This window comes from Schistocerca nitens, chromosome 4 (assembly GCF_023898315.1).
Source record: "Schistocerca nitens isolate TAMUIC-IGC-003100 chromosome 4, iqSchNite1.1, whole genome shotgun sequence".
NCBI classification, from domain to species: Eukaryota; Metazoa; Arthropoda; class Insecta; order Orthoptera; family Acrididae; genus Schistocerca; species Schistocerca nitens.
In genome coordinates, this window is record NC_064617.1 from 130,928,178 (window position 1) to 130,940,844 (window position 12,667).

Below are 12,667 nucleotides of genomic sequence, written 5' to 3' on the forward strand. Positions count from 1 at the left end.
AGGGAAAGGCCAAGAGATATTGGAAAGATCCGCAATTGGACTACAACAATGGGGACAAATATTTCAAAATCCCACTCTGGAAAACAACTGTACCTAGAAGCAGATGTGGACAGAGATCACAATATAGTAACAGTTACATCTAGGCTGAGACTTAAAAGGATCAGTGTGGTAAGAGGTACAGTCTGAAGTTCTCTCATTTTTCATATATTGCGACAAGGAATACCACTTGTTACAGTTCAGCTGAAGAAGTATGAGCATCTCTCAAAAGGACAAGCATAGAAGTTGGACAGACAAATATAGGTACACCACATGTAATTCCGAAGAAACGTTACATAGAACGAGAAATACCTTAACTACTGTTGAAACGATAAAGTACAACAGTGTGCAGCGAATGACTGGAATGCGGAAATATAAGTCTCTTAGTAATGGAAACAGCAGGTAGCGTAGGAATGCTAAAGGAATGCCAGAAATATCAGAGGAAATCGAAAAGGAATTGGTTATGTACGGAACTGACTCAGCGCACGGGAATGTCAAAAAATCTTTGGTGAAATTAAAAGCAAAATGGTCAACAGTTAGACTAAAAAAGGGAATCTACAGTTAAACGCGGAGATGGAAAAGTTGAGGAAGTGTTAGCTGACGGGACGCTAGAAGAAATAAGAGCCGTTTTCGAAGCCATAGGAAATCCAGTGTTAGTGCCTGGCAGCCTTATAGAAGACTACAAATAAAATTAAACGGAAGGGGCACGCAACATTCCCTGCGATTTCTGAAGCCATTGAGCGTAATAGCACATGATAGTGTGCTGAATCTATCAGACTGCAGATTTTTGTTAAAATATCATCCACATAACTACAAACAAAGTATAATTACGAACCCAGCTTAACAGCACATGCATCAATACTGCTGACAAGAATGATTTGCAGAAACTTGGTAAAGGAGCGTTAGATGAGGATTAGTTTGGTTTTAGAAAAGCGAGGCCACCACATAAGCGATACCAGCGATGCAATTTGTGATGGAAGCAAGACCTAAGAGAAATCAGGACACTCTTACAAGATTCGTCAACGTATAAAGGTCGTCCCACAGTTTCAGAATTCTCAGAAAACATAGGCATAAGCTGTAATAAAAGGTGGGCAATATACGATGTGTACAAGAACATGGAGGCAAAAATACGAGTTGATAGACAAGTGCTCGGATTAAAAAAAGTCTAAGTCGGGAATGTGGTCTTTTCCTCCTACTGTTGAATGTGTGCATCGAAGTACCAATGACGAAATGTATGAAAGATTCAGATATAGGACTAAAATTCAAGGTGTAAAGTTATCAAAGAAACAATTCGAACATTACAGTGTTGTCGTCAGTCAAATTGCGGAAGAATTACTCTGTTTGTAGAGTTGAATGAACAGTCCAGTGAGCGGGGAACATGGATGGAGATGTAACCGTAGAAACACGCAACTAATGGAGATCAGCAGAAATGGGAGTAGCGATAAAATTAATTTCAAAATTGGGAACCACGAAGTAGGCTTTGTGATGTTGCTACTTGCAAGCAAAGTGAGGTGTGACAGACGAAGCAAAGAGGATACAAGGAGCAGACTTTTATACACAAAGAGGAAAGTAGCCTACTAGTTTTAAATCAAGACCTTGATACGAGGAAGATATTTATGAGAATATGCATGTGTAACAGCACGCTGTATGGAACTGAATCATGGGCTAAAGCAAAACCTGAAGAGAAAACGAACCATTTAAGATGTGATGCTATGAGACGATGTTTTAAAACTAGGAAGGGACATAAGAAAAGAAATGAATTTCTCGGCAGAATCAACGAAGAAAATATGTGGTTAACACTGACAAGAATGGATAAGACGTGAGTTCAAACGTCAAGGTATAAGGATTAACTTCCATTGTACTATGGTGAGGTGTAAAGGGTAAGAACTGCTGGGGGAAGAAAGTTTCGAATCCTGCCTCGGACATGGATGTGTGTGATGTCATTAGGTTAGTTAGGTTTAAGTAGTACTAAGTTCTAGGGGACTGATGACCTCAGATTTTAAGTCTCATAGTGCTCAGAGCCATTTGAACCATTTTTACAGATATCCATAATGGCTATTACTTCACGGTAGTCACTCACTTGGCGATTGTACGGCGCCCATTGGCAAAACAGCTTTAGTAATCTCCTGTCATGTTCTTCACAACATTCGTCAATGTTACGTTCATTGCTTGAGCTAGTATTTCGTAGTCGGCCTAACGGATTCGATGTTTATTGGTGTATATCTCTTGGGTAGCAATATGATTATCTCCTCTTGCAGGGTTGTAGGAAGCTATTGGACATTCCGCTGAAGATATTAATTTGTTCTTCTTTTAATACATCCCAATTACTGAAACAAATATCAGCTTCTATGTCATCTATTCCTGTTGAATTTTCTTACTGGCTTTTCAGTAAAACTTCATACATACTCCCTCTTCCGTAAATTCTTCGCTGAGAGGTTGCTTTTCTGCTTCTACCAGCCTGTTGTCGGTATCTCTGACAAAGAATGGATTCGAAGTTCTCGCCTAATACTTCGGAAATATTTAAGCATTCCGATTATGATGTGAGCGTGCTAACGTTTTGTCTCGTTTCCTACCTTGAGTTTCTCGATTTTTTTGCGTTTTGTCCTCCACAGTCTTGGGATTAGATGACAGAGTGGTGCATTTTCGCTTTTGATAAGCTCGATGGAACACGTGACGCAATACTGACCTTACGACTTATCTTACAAGAAAGATTAAGGAAAGGCAAACCTACGTTTCTAGCATTTGTAGACTTAGAGAAAGCTTTTGACAATGTTGACTGGAATACTCTCTTTCAAACTCTAAAGGTGGCAGGGGTAAAATACAGGGAGCGAAAGGCTATTTACAATATGTACAGAAACCAGATGGCAGTTATAAGAGTCGAGGGACATGAAAGGGAAGCAGTTGTTGGGAAAGGAGTAAGACAGGGTTCTAGCCTCTTCCCGATGTTATTCAATCTGTATATTGAGCAAGCAGTAGAGGGAAACTAAAGAAAAATTCGGAGTTGGTATTAAAATCCATTGAGAAGAAATAAAAACTTTGAGGTTAGCCGATGACATTGTAATTCTGTCGGAGACATCAAAGGACTTGGAAGAGCAGTTGAATGGAATGGATAGCGTCTTGAAAGGAGGATATAAGATGAACATCAACAACAGCAAAACGACGATAACGGAATGTAGTCGAATTAAGTCGGGTGATGCTGAGGGAATTAGATTAGGAAATGAGACACTTAAAGTAGTAAAGGAGATTTACTATTTGGGGAGCAAAATAACTGATGATGGTCGAAGTAGAGAGGATATAAAATGAAGACTGGCAATGGCAAGGAGAGCGTTTCTGAAGAAGAGAAATTTGTTAACATCGAGTATAGATTTAAGTGTCAGGAAGTCATTTCTGAAAGTATTTGTATGGAGGGTAGCCATGTATGGAAGTGAAACATGGACGATAAATAGTTTGGACAAGAAGAGAATAGAAGCTTTCGAAATGTGGCGCTACAGAAGAATGCTGAAGATTAGATGGGTAGATCACATAACTAATGAGGAAGTATTGATTAGGATTGGGGAGAAGAGAAGTTTGTGGCACAACTTAACCAGAAGAAGGGATCGGTTGGTAGGAAATGTTCTGAGGCATCAAGGGATCACCAATTTAGTATTGGAGGGCAGCGTGGAGGGTAAAAATCGTAGAGGGAGACCAAGAGGTGAATACACTAAGCAGATTCAGAAGGATATAGGTTGCAGTAGGTACTGGGAGATGAAGAAGCTTGCACAGGATAGAGTAGCATGAAGAGTTGCATGAAACCAGTCTCAGGACTGAAGAGCACAACAACAACAACAAGCTCGTAACTTTTAAACACTGGCTTCGCTGCAAACAAGTGTACACCAAGCGACGACCGCCGTGGAGGGACCGCAAGAAGACTTTTGAGGTGGAGGAGGAGGAGAACAGTGCTTAACGACAACGAGCTCATTAGAGACGAGGCAGAAGCTCGGGTTAGGGAAGGATGGGGAACCAAAGTGCCTTTTTAGAGGAACCATCTCGGCATTTCTCTGAAATGATCTAGAGAATTCACGGAAAATCAGGATGGCCAAACATATAGTCCACTATGACTATATGATACATCGACGCCCACGAAGTGTCTTAGTACATTGTACACACCTTACATGTAGTTTCCAGAGCACATTAGCAACGCTGCGCGAAATTTCATTTTTCAGATAAGAAATTTTTGAATAAGAAGTTTAATATGTTGTTGTTGTTGTTGTGGTCTACTGTCCTGAGACTGGTTTGATGCAGCTCTCCATGCTACTCTATCCTGTGCAAGCTTCTTCATCTCCCAGTACCTACTGCAGCCTACATCCTTCTGAATCTGCTTAGTGTATTCATCTCTTGGTCTCCCTCTACGATTTTTACCCTCCACGCTGCCCTCCAATTCTAATTTCGTGATCCCTCGATGCCTCAGAACATGTCCTACCAACCGATCCCTTCTTCTGGTTAAGTTGTGCCACAAACTTCTCCCCAATCCTATTCAATACCTCCTCATTAGTTATATGATCTACCCATCTACAGCATTCTTCTGTAGCACCACATTTCGAAATCTTCTATCCTCTTCTTGGCCAAATTAGTTATCCTCCATGTTTCATTTCCATACGTGGCTACGCTCCATACAAATACTTTCAGAAACGACTTCCTGACACTTAAATCAATACTCGATGTTAATAAATTTCTGATCTTCAGGAACGCTTTCCTTGCCATTGCCAGTCTACATTTTATATCCTCTCTACTTCGACCATGATCAGTTATTTTGCTCCCCAAATAGCAAAACTCCTTTACTACTTTAAGTGTCTCATTTCCTAATCTAATTCCCTCAGCATCACCCGACTTAATTCGACTATATTCCATTATCGTCGTTTTGCTTTTGTTGATGTTCATCTTATATCCTCCTTTCATGACACTGTCCATTCCATTCAACTGCTCTTCCAAGTCCTTTGCTGTCTCTGACAGAATTACAATGTCATCGGCGAACCTCAAAGTTTTTACTTCTTCTCCATGGATGTTAATACCTACTCCAAATTTTTCTTTTGTTTCCTTCACTGCTTGCTCAATATACAGATTGAATAACATCAGGGAGAGGCTACAACCCTGTCTCACTCCCTTCCCAACCACTGCTTCCCTTTCGTGCCCCTCGACTCTTATAACTGCCATCTGGTTTCTGTACAAATTGTAAATAGCCTTTCGCTCCCTGTATTTTATCCCTGCCACCTTCAGAATTTGAAAGAGAGTATTCCAGTCAACATTGTCGAAAGCTTTCTCTAAGTCTACAAATGCTAGAAACGTAGGTTTGCCTTTCCGTAATCTAGCTTCTAAGATGTCGCAGGGTCAGTATTGCCTCACGTGTTCCAACATTTCTACGGAATCCAAACTTATCTTCCCCGAGGTCAGCTTCTACCAGTTTTTCCATTCGTCTGTAGAGAATACGCGTTAATATTTTGCATCCGTGACTTATTAATCTGATTGTTCGATAATTTTCACATCTGTCAGCACCTGCTTTCTTTGGGATTGGAATTATTACATTCTTCTTGAAGTCTGAGGGTATTTCGCCTGTCTTGCTCACCAGATGGTAGAGTTTTGTCAGGACTGGCTCTTCCAAGGCCGTCAGTAGTTCTAATGTAATGTTGTCTATTCCCAGGGCCTTATTTCGACTCAGGTCTTTCAGTGCTCTGTCAAACTCTTCACGCAGTATCGTATCTCCCATTTCATCTTCATCTACATCCTCTTCCATTTCCATAATATTGTCCTCAAGTACATTGCCCTTGTATAGGCCCTCTATATACTCCCTCCACCTTTCTGCTTTCCCTACTTTGTTTGGAACTGGATTTCCATCTGAGCTCCTGATATTCATACAAGTGGTTCTCTTTTCTCCAAAGGTCTCTTTAATTTTCCTGTAGGCAGTATCTATCTTACCCCTAGCGAGATAACCCTCTACATCCTTACATTTGTCCTCTAGCCACCCCTGCTTAGCCATTTTGCACTTCCTATCGATCTTGTTTTTGAGACGTTTGTATTCCTCTTTTCCTGCTTCATTTACTGCACTTTTATATTTTCTCCTTTCATCAATTAAATTCAGTATTTCTCTTATTACCCAAGGATTTCTACTAGCCCTCGTCTTTTCACCTACTAGGTCCTCTGCTGCCTTCACTACTTCATCTCTCCAAGCTACCCATTCTTCTTCTACTGTATTTCTTTCCCCCATTCCTGTCAATTGTTCCCTTATGCTCTCCCTGAAACTCTCTACAACCTCTGGTTCTTTCAGTTTATCCAGGTCCCATCTCCTTAAATCCCCACATTTTTGCAGTTTCTTTAGTTTTAATCTACAGGTCATAACCAACAGATTGTTATCAGAGTCCACATCTGCCCCTGGAAATGTCTTACAATTTAAAACCTGGTTCCTAAATCTCTGTCTGACCATAATGTAATCTATCTGAAACCTGTCAGTATCTCCAGGCTTCTTCTTGAACCAAGTGTTAGGTATGATTAAGTTGTGCTCTATGCAAAATTCTATCAGGCGGCTTCCTCTTTCATTTCTTATCCCCAATCCATATTCACCTACTATGTTTCCTTCTCTCCCTTTTCCTACTACCGAATTCCAGTCACCCATGACTACTAAATTTTCGTCTCCCTTCACTATCTGAATAATTTCTTTCACTCCATCAGACATTTCTTCAATTACTTCGTCATCTGCAGAGCTAGTTGGCATATAAACTTGTACTACTGTAGTAGGCGTGGGTTTCGTGTCTATCTTGGCCACAATAATGCGTTCACTATGCTGTTTGTAGTAGCTTACCCGTACTCCTACTTTTTTATTAATTACTAAACCGACTCCTGCATTACCCCTATTTGATTTTGTATTTATAACCCTGTATTCACCTGACCAGAAGTCCTGTTCCTGTTGCCACCGAACTTCACTAATTCCCACTATATCTAACTTTAACCTATCCATTTCCCTTTTTAAATTTTCTAACCTACCTACCCGATTAAGGGATCTGACATTCCACGCTCCGATCCGTAGAACGCCAGTTTTCTTTCTCCTGATAACGACGTCCTCTTGTGTAGTCCCTGCCCGGAGATCCGAATGGGGGACTATTTTACCTCCGGAATATTTTACCCAAGAGGACGCCATCATCATTTAATCATACAGTAAAGCTGCATGCCCTCGGGAAAAATTACGGCCGTAGTTTCCCTTTGCTTTCAGCCGTTCGCAGTACCAGCACAGCAAGGCTGTTTTGGTTAGTGATACCAGGCCAGATCAGTCAATCATCCAGACTGTTGCCCCTGCAACTATTGAAAAGGCTGCTGCCCCTCTTCAGGAACCACACGTTTGTCTGGCCTCTCAACAGATACCCCTCCGTTGTGGCTGAACCTACGGTACTGCTATCTGTATCGCTGAGGCACGCAAGCCTCCCCACCAACGGCAAGGTCCATGGTTGTTGGGGGGTGGGGGGGGGGAAGTTTAATATATGTGATTTATATTAGTAAACGGCAATTCTAGATCATGGCACATGATACACTGGGACCATTCAGGACTCCTGTCTAAGAGTTTCCAGGGACAGCAGACATTTGATTTTCAATACTTCAAACAATTATTCATTGAATTTAAAATTTTAAAATGTTGTCATACTCTAATCATTATGCTAAAGCCTTAACACAGCAAGATAAATATTACACCTAGAAACAATGTACAGGGTGTTTATAAATGCATATCGGGGTTTTATCGCTTTATGATATTTATTACATTGAATTTAGAGTTATTAGTTGATGTCTAATGAAAGAGCAACTCAAACAGTTTTACCAATAACCTTATAAATGTTCAATGTGAGCACCATTTGTCACACGACAAACATCAACTTATAGCCGAGTTCTTCCCAAACTTTGATAAGTGTATCTTCAGTGATTGTAGCAACAGCTGCTTCAACCCGGTTTCTTAATTCAGGGAGGTCTGCTGGTAGCGGAGGCACGTACACACGATCCTTGATGAAGCTCCAAAGGAAAAAATCGCATGGCGTTAGGTCGGGTGAACGTGGAGGCCATGCAAAGCAAGCCCTGTCATTGGGCCCCTTGCGGCCTATGCAGCGCTTGGGCTATAGACTTGATGTGTGCCGAGTGGCAAATGATGCTCACATTGAACAATTATAAGATTATTGGTAAAACTGTTTGAGTTGCTCTTTCATTTGACATATCATTTATAAATGTAAGTTTAATGTAATAAATATTATAAAGCGTTAAAACCCCGACATTCATTTATAAACACCCTGTACGTCTTGAGACAACGTAACTCAAGGTGCGCCAACCAACTACATTATATTAATCCACTACTTGAAAATGATAGCAGTAAACGACTTCCAACCAAGTTTAAACATAGTTTCATACCTTCCCTAAACTTTTTCTTTCTTACACGCTTAACATCAAATATCTATCACATGAACTCATTGTAATCATACCTCTGAAGCAGTTTTGCACATGCAAAATCAATTCTTTAATGATTCGTAGGTGTACTGGTTGTAGTATGTATTGTGGAAGCAAATTTGATCCATAATATGATCTCACAACATAAAGAACTATTGAATACTAGCTTAGTATCCGCCGTTTCCTGCATATTTATGTATTCTAATCTTCTATTAGTATGCCACCTCCTTCCCCACTCTCTAACATGTCCCACGCCCCTTCTGTCCTTTTCCTCCCTTTCCTTTTCTACTTTTCTCAACTCTCTCTATCTGATCCTCCCCCTTCTCTCTATCCGCCTCCTCCCCTTTATTTTCTCAACCCATCACCTCATGCCCTGACGCTTCCACTCGAGCAGAAGGTGACTGATTTCTACCCCCACTGTATTTCTTCCTTACATACTAAATAATGTAAGAACATGTCAATTGAAAACGAGATGGATCCACTTACAGCCAAGGTTGTTTAGACTACGCTGCAGAACTTTCTCTAGGAAGCCCTTACATTCTCCACACAGTGCCGATCTCTGCCCATGCGATTCCCATATTTTTGGAGCTATAAAGAAAGACATTCGTGGCGGTCGATTTGCTTCGGACGAAGATGTGCACGCCTGTATACAAGCTTGGTTCCGTAGGCAACAGCAAACCGTTTTCCAGAAAGACATTGGCCGTCTTGTCTCACAGCGGGATAAATGTATTAACAGTTGTGGCGATTACTTTTGAAATATTGAAAAGGTTACTTTCTTTTCGTAGGTCTGTCTCGTTTTCAATTGACTGCCCACTGTGTGGATACCAAGTTTGGTTGAAACCGATGCAGCGGTTTACGAGGAGATGTGGAACATTTATATATGAGTATGTCTACTATTATTTTTATCTGAGATTGTTTTCTCTAACGTAATATGCTCTTCTCTATATATAAGTCGAAACATACTGTTTATTCTAATATCAGCCCAGACACTACGATTATTTAACTGTACGAGTTCCGTAAAACTGCTATTGTAACCAAGATGGGTACAAGGCTGTGGTTGCTAGAGTATAGCAGACATTTTCGTTAATCATCTGAAAACAAAATTCTTTATGAATGTGCATAAGTCCGTCCATATAATCGTGTAGTACCAGTGCAGCTATTCAAAAAGGTCAATGTGGCCTGTAATTATCGTATGACAGCGAAACCTATTCTAATGACTTAATGAGGAACCTATTTATGATAGAAAAATATTAGTTCTAATTTTTGATACAAGCTGCAAATATGGCGCTATTAATGCAAGAATAGCGTGTAGAAATGTTCCCATGTGTAACGGATAAGGAACGGGATGTGCGCAGAAAAAGTCAGTCAAGACAAAGAGGCATAACGCTGATTTTGTTATTAACCGAAGCTTTCACGTTATGTTCAACATCAGCACGGGAGACGTCGAAAAGACGTTGTGAAGCGACAGATTTGCACATGGTGGACAAAACTAGAACTAATTGTTTCCAGTGTAAATCGGTTTCGCCTTAACACATTAGCGTACCTACCAAGATTCGATGGCATGCGATAGTTACTACCTAAACTGGATTTCCACTTTAATTACGAGCGTAACCACCCGGTGTACACATTAGGTGGATGTTTCGCGGCTTTTGATGGAGAGTAAAGGGAGGCTGCGAAAAGAGTAATTCCAGTTAATGATTGGCACAATAAAACTTAAGTCACTATAAGATACTAATGGTGAACTGCAATTCCTTGGTATAAGTTTCATGAACGAAGTCGGTAGGCATGCCTACAAAGTGTATAGTAACCCGACAACAGCGCATATGCTGATAAACAAATACTGAAAATTTTCCTGCCCTTCGCTTTCTGAAAGATAGAAAGTTTAAAGCGCTGAAGAGTAAACAGAATGGAATGAATGAGCTAAATGCTAAGAGGCAGATAGCCAGAGCTAACGGATGTCATTAAAACATTATGGATGAGTTAGTACATTGGAAACAGCGCCTGAAGCTACTGAGGAACGCCACGCATTATGTTAAGCGAGTCACAGTTTCGTATTTCGGTAATTTATCTCACAAAGTATTTAAGATTTGTAAGCATTTTAAGGTCGAAGCTACTTTTAAAACCAGCATCATGGTCCGTTGCAAATGAAGTAATAATTTAAAACAGGAGGTTTATAAACAAAACAAAGCTGGTATTTACAAAATTCAGGTTAACCATTGTAATGCGAAGTACTTCAAGCTGGCTGGTAGATCATTCAGTTTGAAATATAAGGAACAAAGCGACAATTCCCTAATTAATAATTTCGAAAATTGTGGTGTAGTCATTTGTATAAATGAACCTGGTCACCATTTCTTGGGCATTCAAGAAGAGCTTACAATTTTGCACCTGCGAGTACAGAATACGGGTAGGAAACTGTATGTGCTGCAATGGTTAGAAACTATGATACAGAGTGGGAGCAATGAAAATACTTTAAATGAACAGTCCACAGGAAACTGAAACAACATTTAAATTTTTGTACGTTTTTAATAATACCAGCTGTTGCAAATGTAGTAATGTTGTTGCCCTTCATTAAGTGACAAGATTAGAATTGCGAGGCACCTCTGCAAGGTGTAGGGAAGCAGCCTACTCACGCCGTAGTAAATTCACATCAGTCTTTCCATTGTGTGCCAGCCAGTCCGCTGCAACTAGCTCTGACGTCATAAATGTTGTGCAATACTTTAAAAATCAAGCAAATAACCTAAAACGTTTCTAGCATGTCAGGAGTAATACTAAATTAATATGTGTTGAATGTCAGTTCAATAACTTTAACCATTTTCGAAATTTGGACATTTTTCTGTAAAAATCATTGGCGCAACAGAAAAGAGCTAGAGACTTAAAAATTCATATTTAGATTCCTTTTTCATAATTATTTAATAGAAACAGTACTTTGGATTTCAAAAATTAAAAATTTAGTTTAAATTCATAATTTTCTGGTTTTTGTCTTAAAAATTAAGGAAGCAAGATAGATTAAGTAGGCTAATAAATAAGGCTACTATGTTTATATTTAAGTAGAATGGAGATCCGCTATAACCATAAAGATGTGAGAAGTTTCATTTGAATAACTGTAAAACTGTAGCGATAGCGTATCTCCAAAGGGCAAGTTCAGAGCTCGTCTACTGCGTGCAGTGTAATTAAATTAATTCTCTCGGACAAAATATTTAACTTAGCCACATCAAATTTTTATTATGATTACTTACCTGTGTGCTGAATGCACATTTAAATTGAGAGCTTCATCGGCCATTAGCAAAAGAAGCTATGATTTATTCAGTAACTTAATGTGGTGCATTACTAGCCCAGCGGCTAGTCGGGAGAGCCGATTTGATCAGGCGTTCCCTTAGCCGTCCGCACCGCGGCTTTATATATAAGAACGCTGCGCCAGGAAGCAAGGCCCCAGTTCTCTCCAGACGCTGAATAGCACACCATCTGTGTCGGGAATCGCGTCGCGTCGGTATCATTGCTATAAACAGCCTCAGATTCCGTATCAAGTTACTTGGGATACGCGTAACCATGAAATCATTTTGTAGTGAAGTGTTAATTCTGGGATGACTCTAGTTATCGATCTTCAGTTTGCGTATGTCGTATTTTCACGTGCCGCCGCGGGACAAACATTCTACCATTATTTAGCATGGCGTTTGATGAAACTTATCATCAAATTATGGCGAGCATTCATTTAAACATTTAATTTGGACAGTTATAGTTGCATCAGCGTATTAGACTCTGAACTGCTCTGTTAGTCAGATTGTGTGGATTCTTCTTTTTTTTGATCTGTGACTTTCAGAATACAGAGAATTTTTAGAAAATCGTTTTTTGATTATGAATCCCAGACAATCTCCTAATTTCTCAGAGCTATAAGCTGCAGCTATAAGTGTGTTTCTCAGATGAAGTGGGCACTAGTAATTCTAATTACAGGCTTCACGTTTTTCTAATCACTTTCTGGTTGCCAATATTGTAGTTAGAGAGCCAGTGTTGAGAACGGCAAAAGACAGCATAAATAATACGAACATTTTATATAACAGCAATTAATTCCACCCGCCGCCCCACATATGGTGCATCGGCCGGGAAACAAACTGAGTAAAAGAGAAGGTGATTTTTAAATGTTCAAATTCGGGAGTGAAATGCGACACGCAACTGAGTAATAAAACAG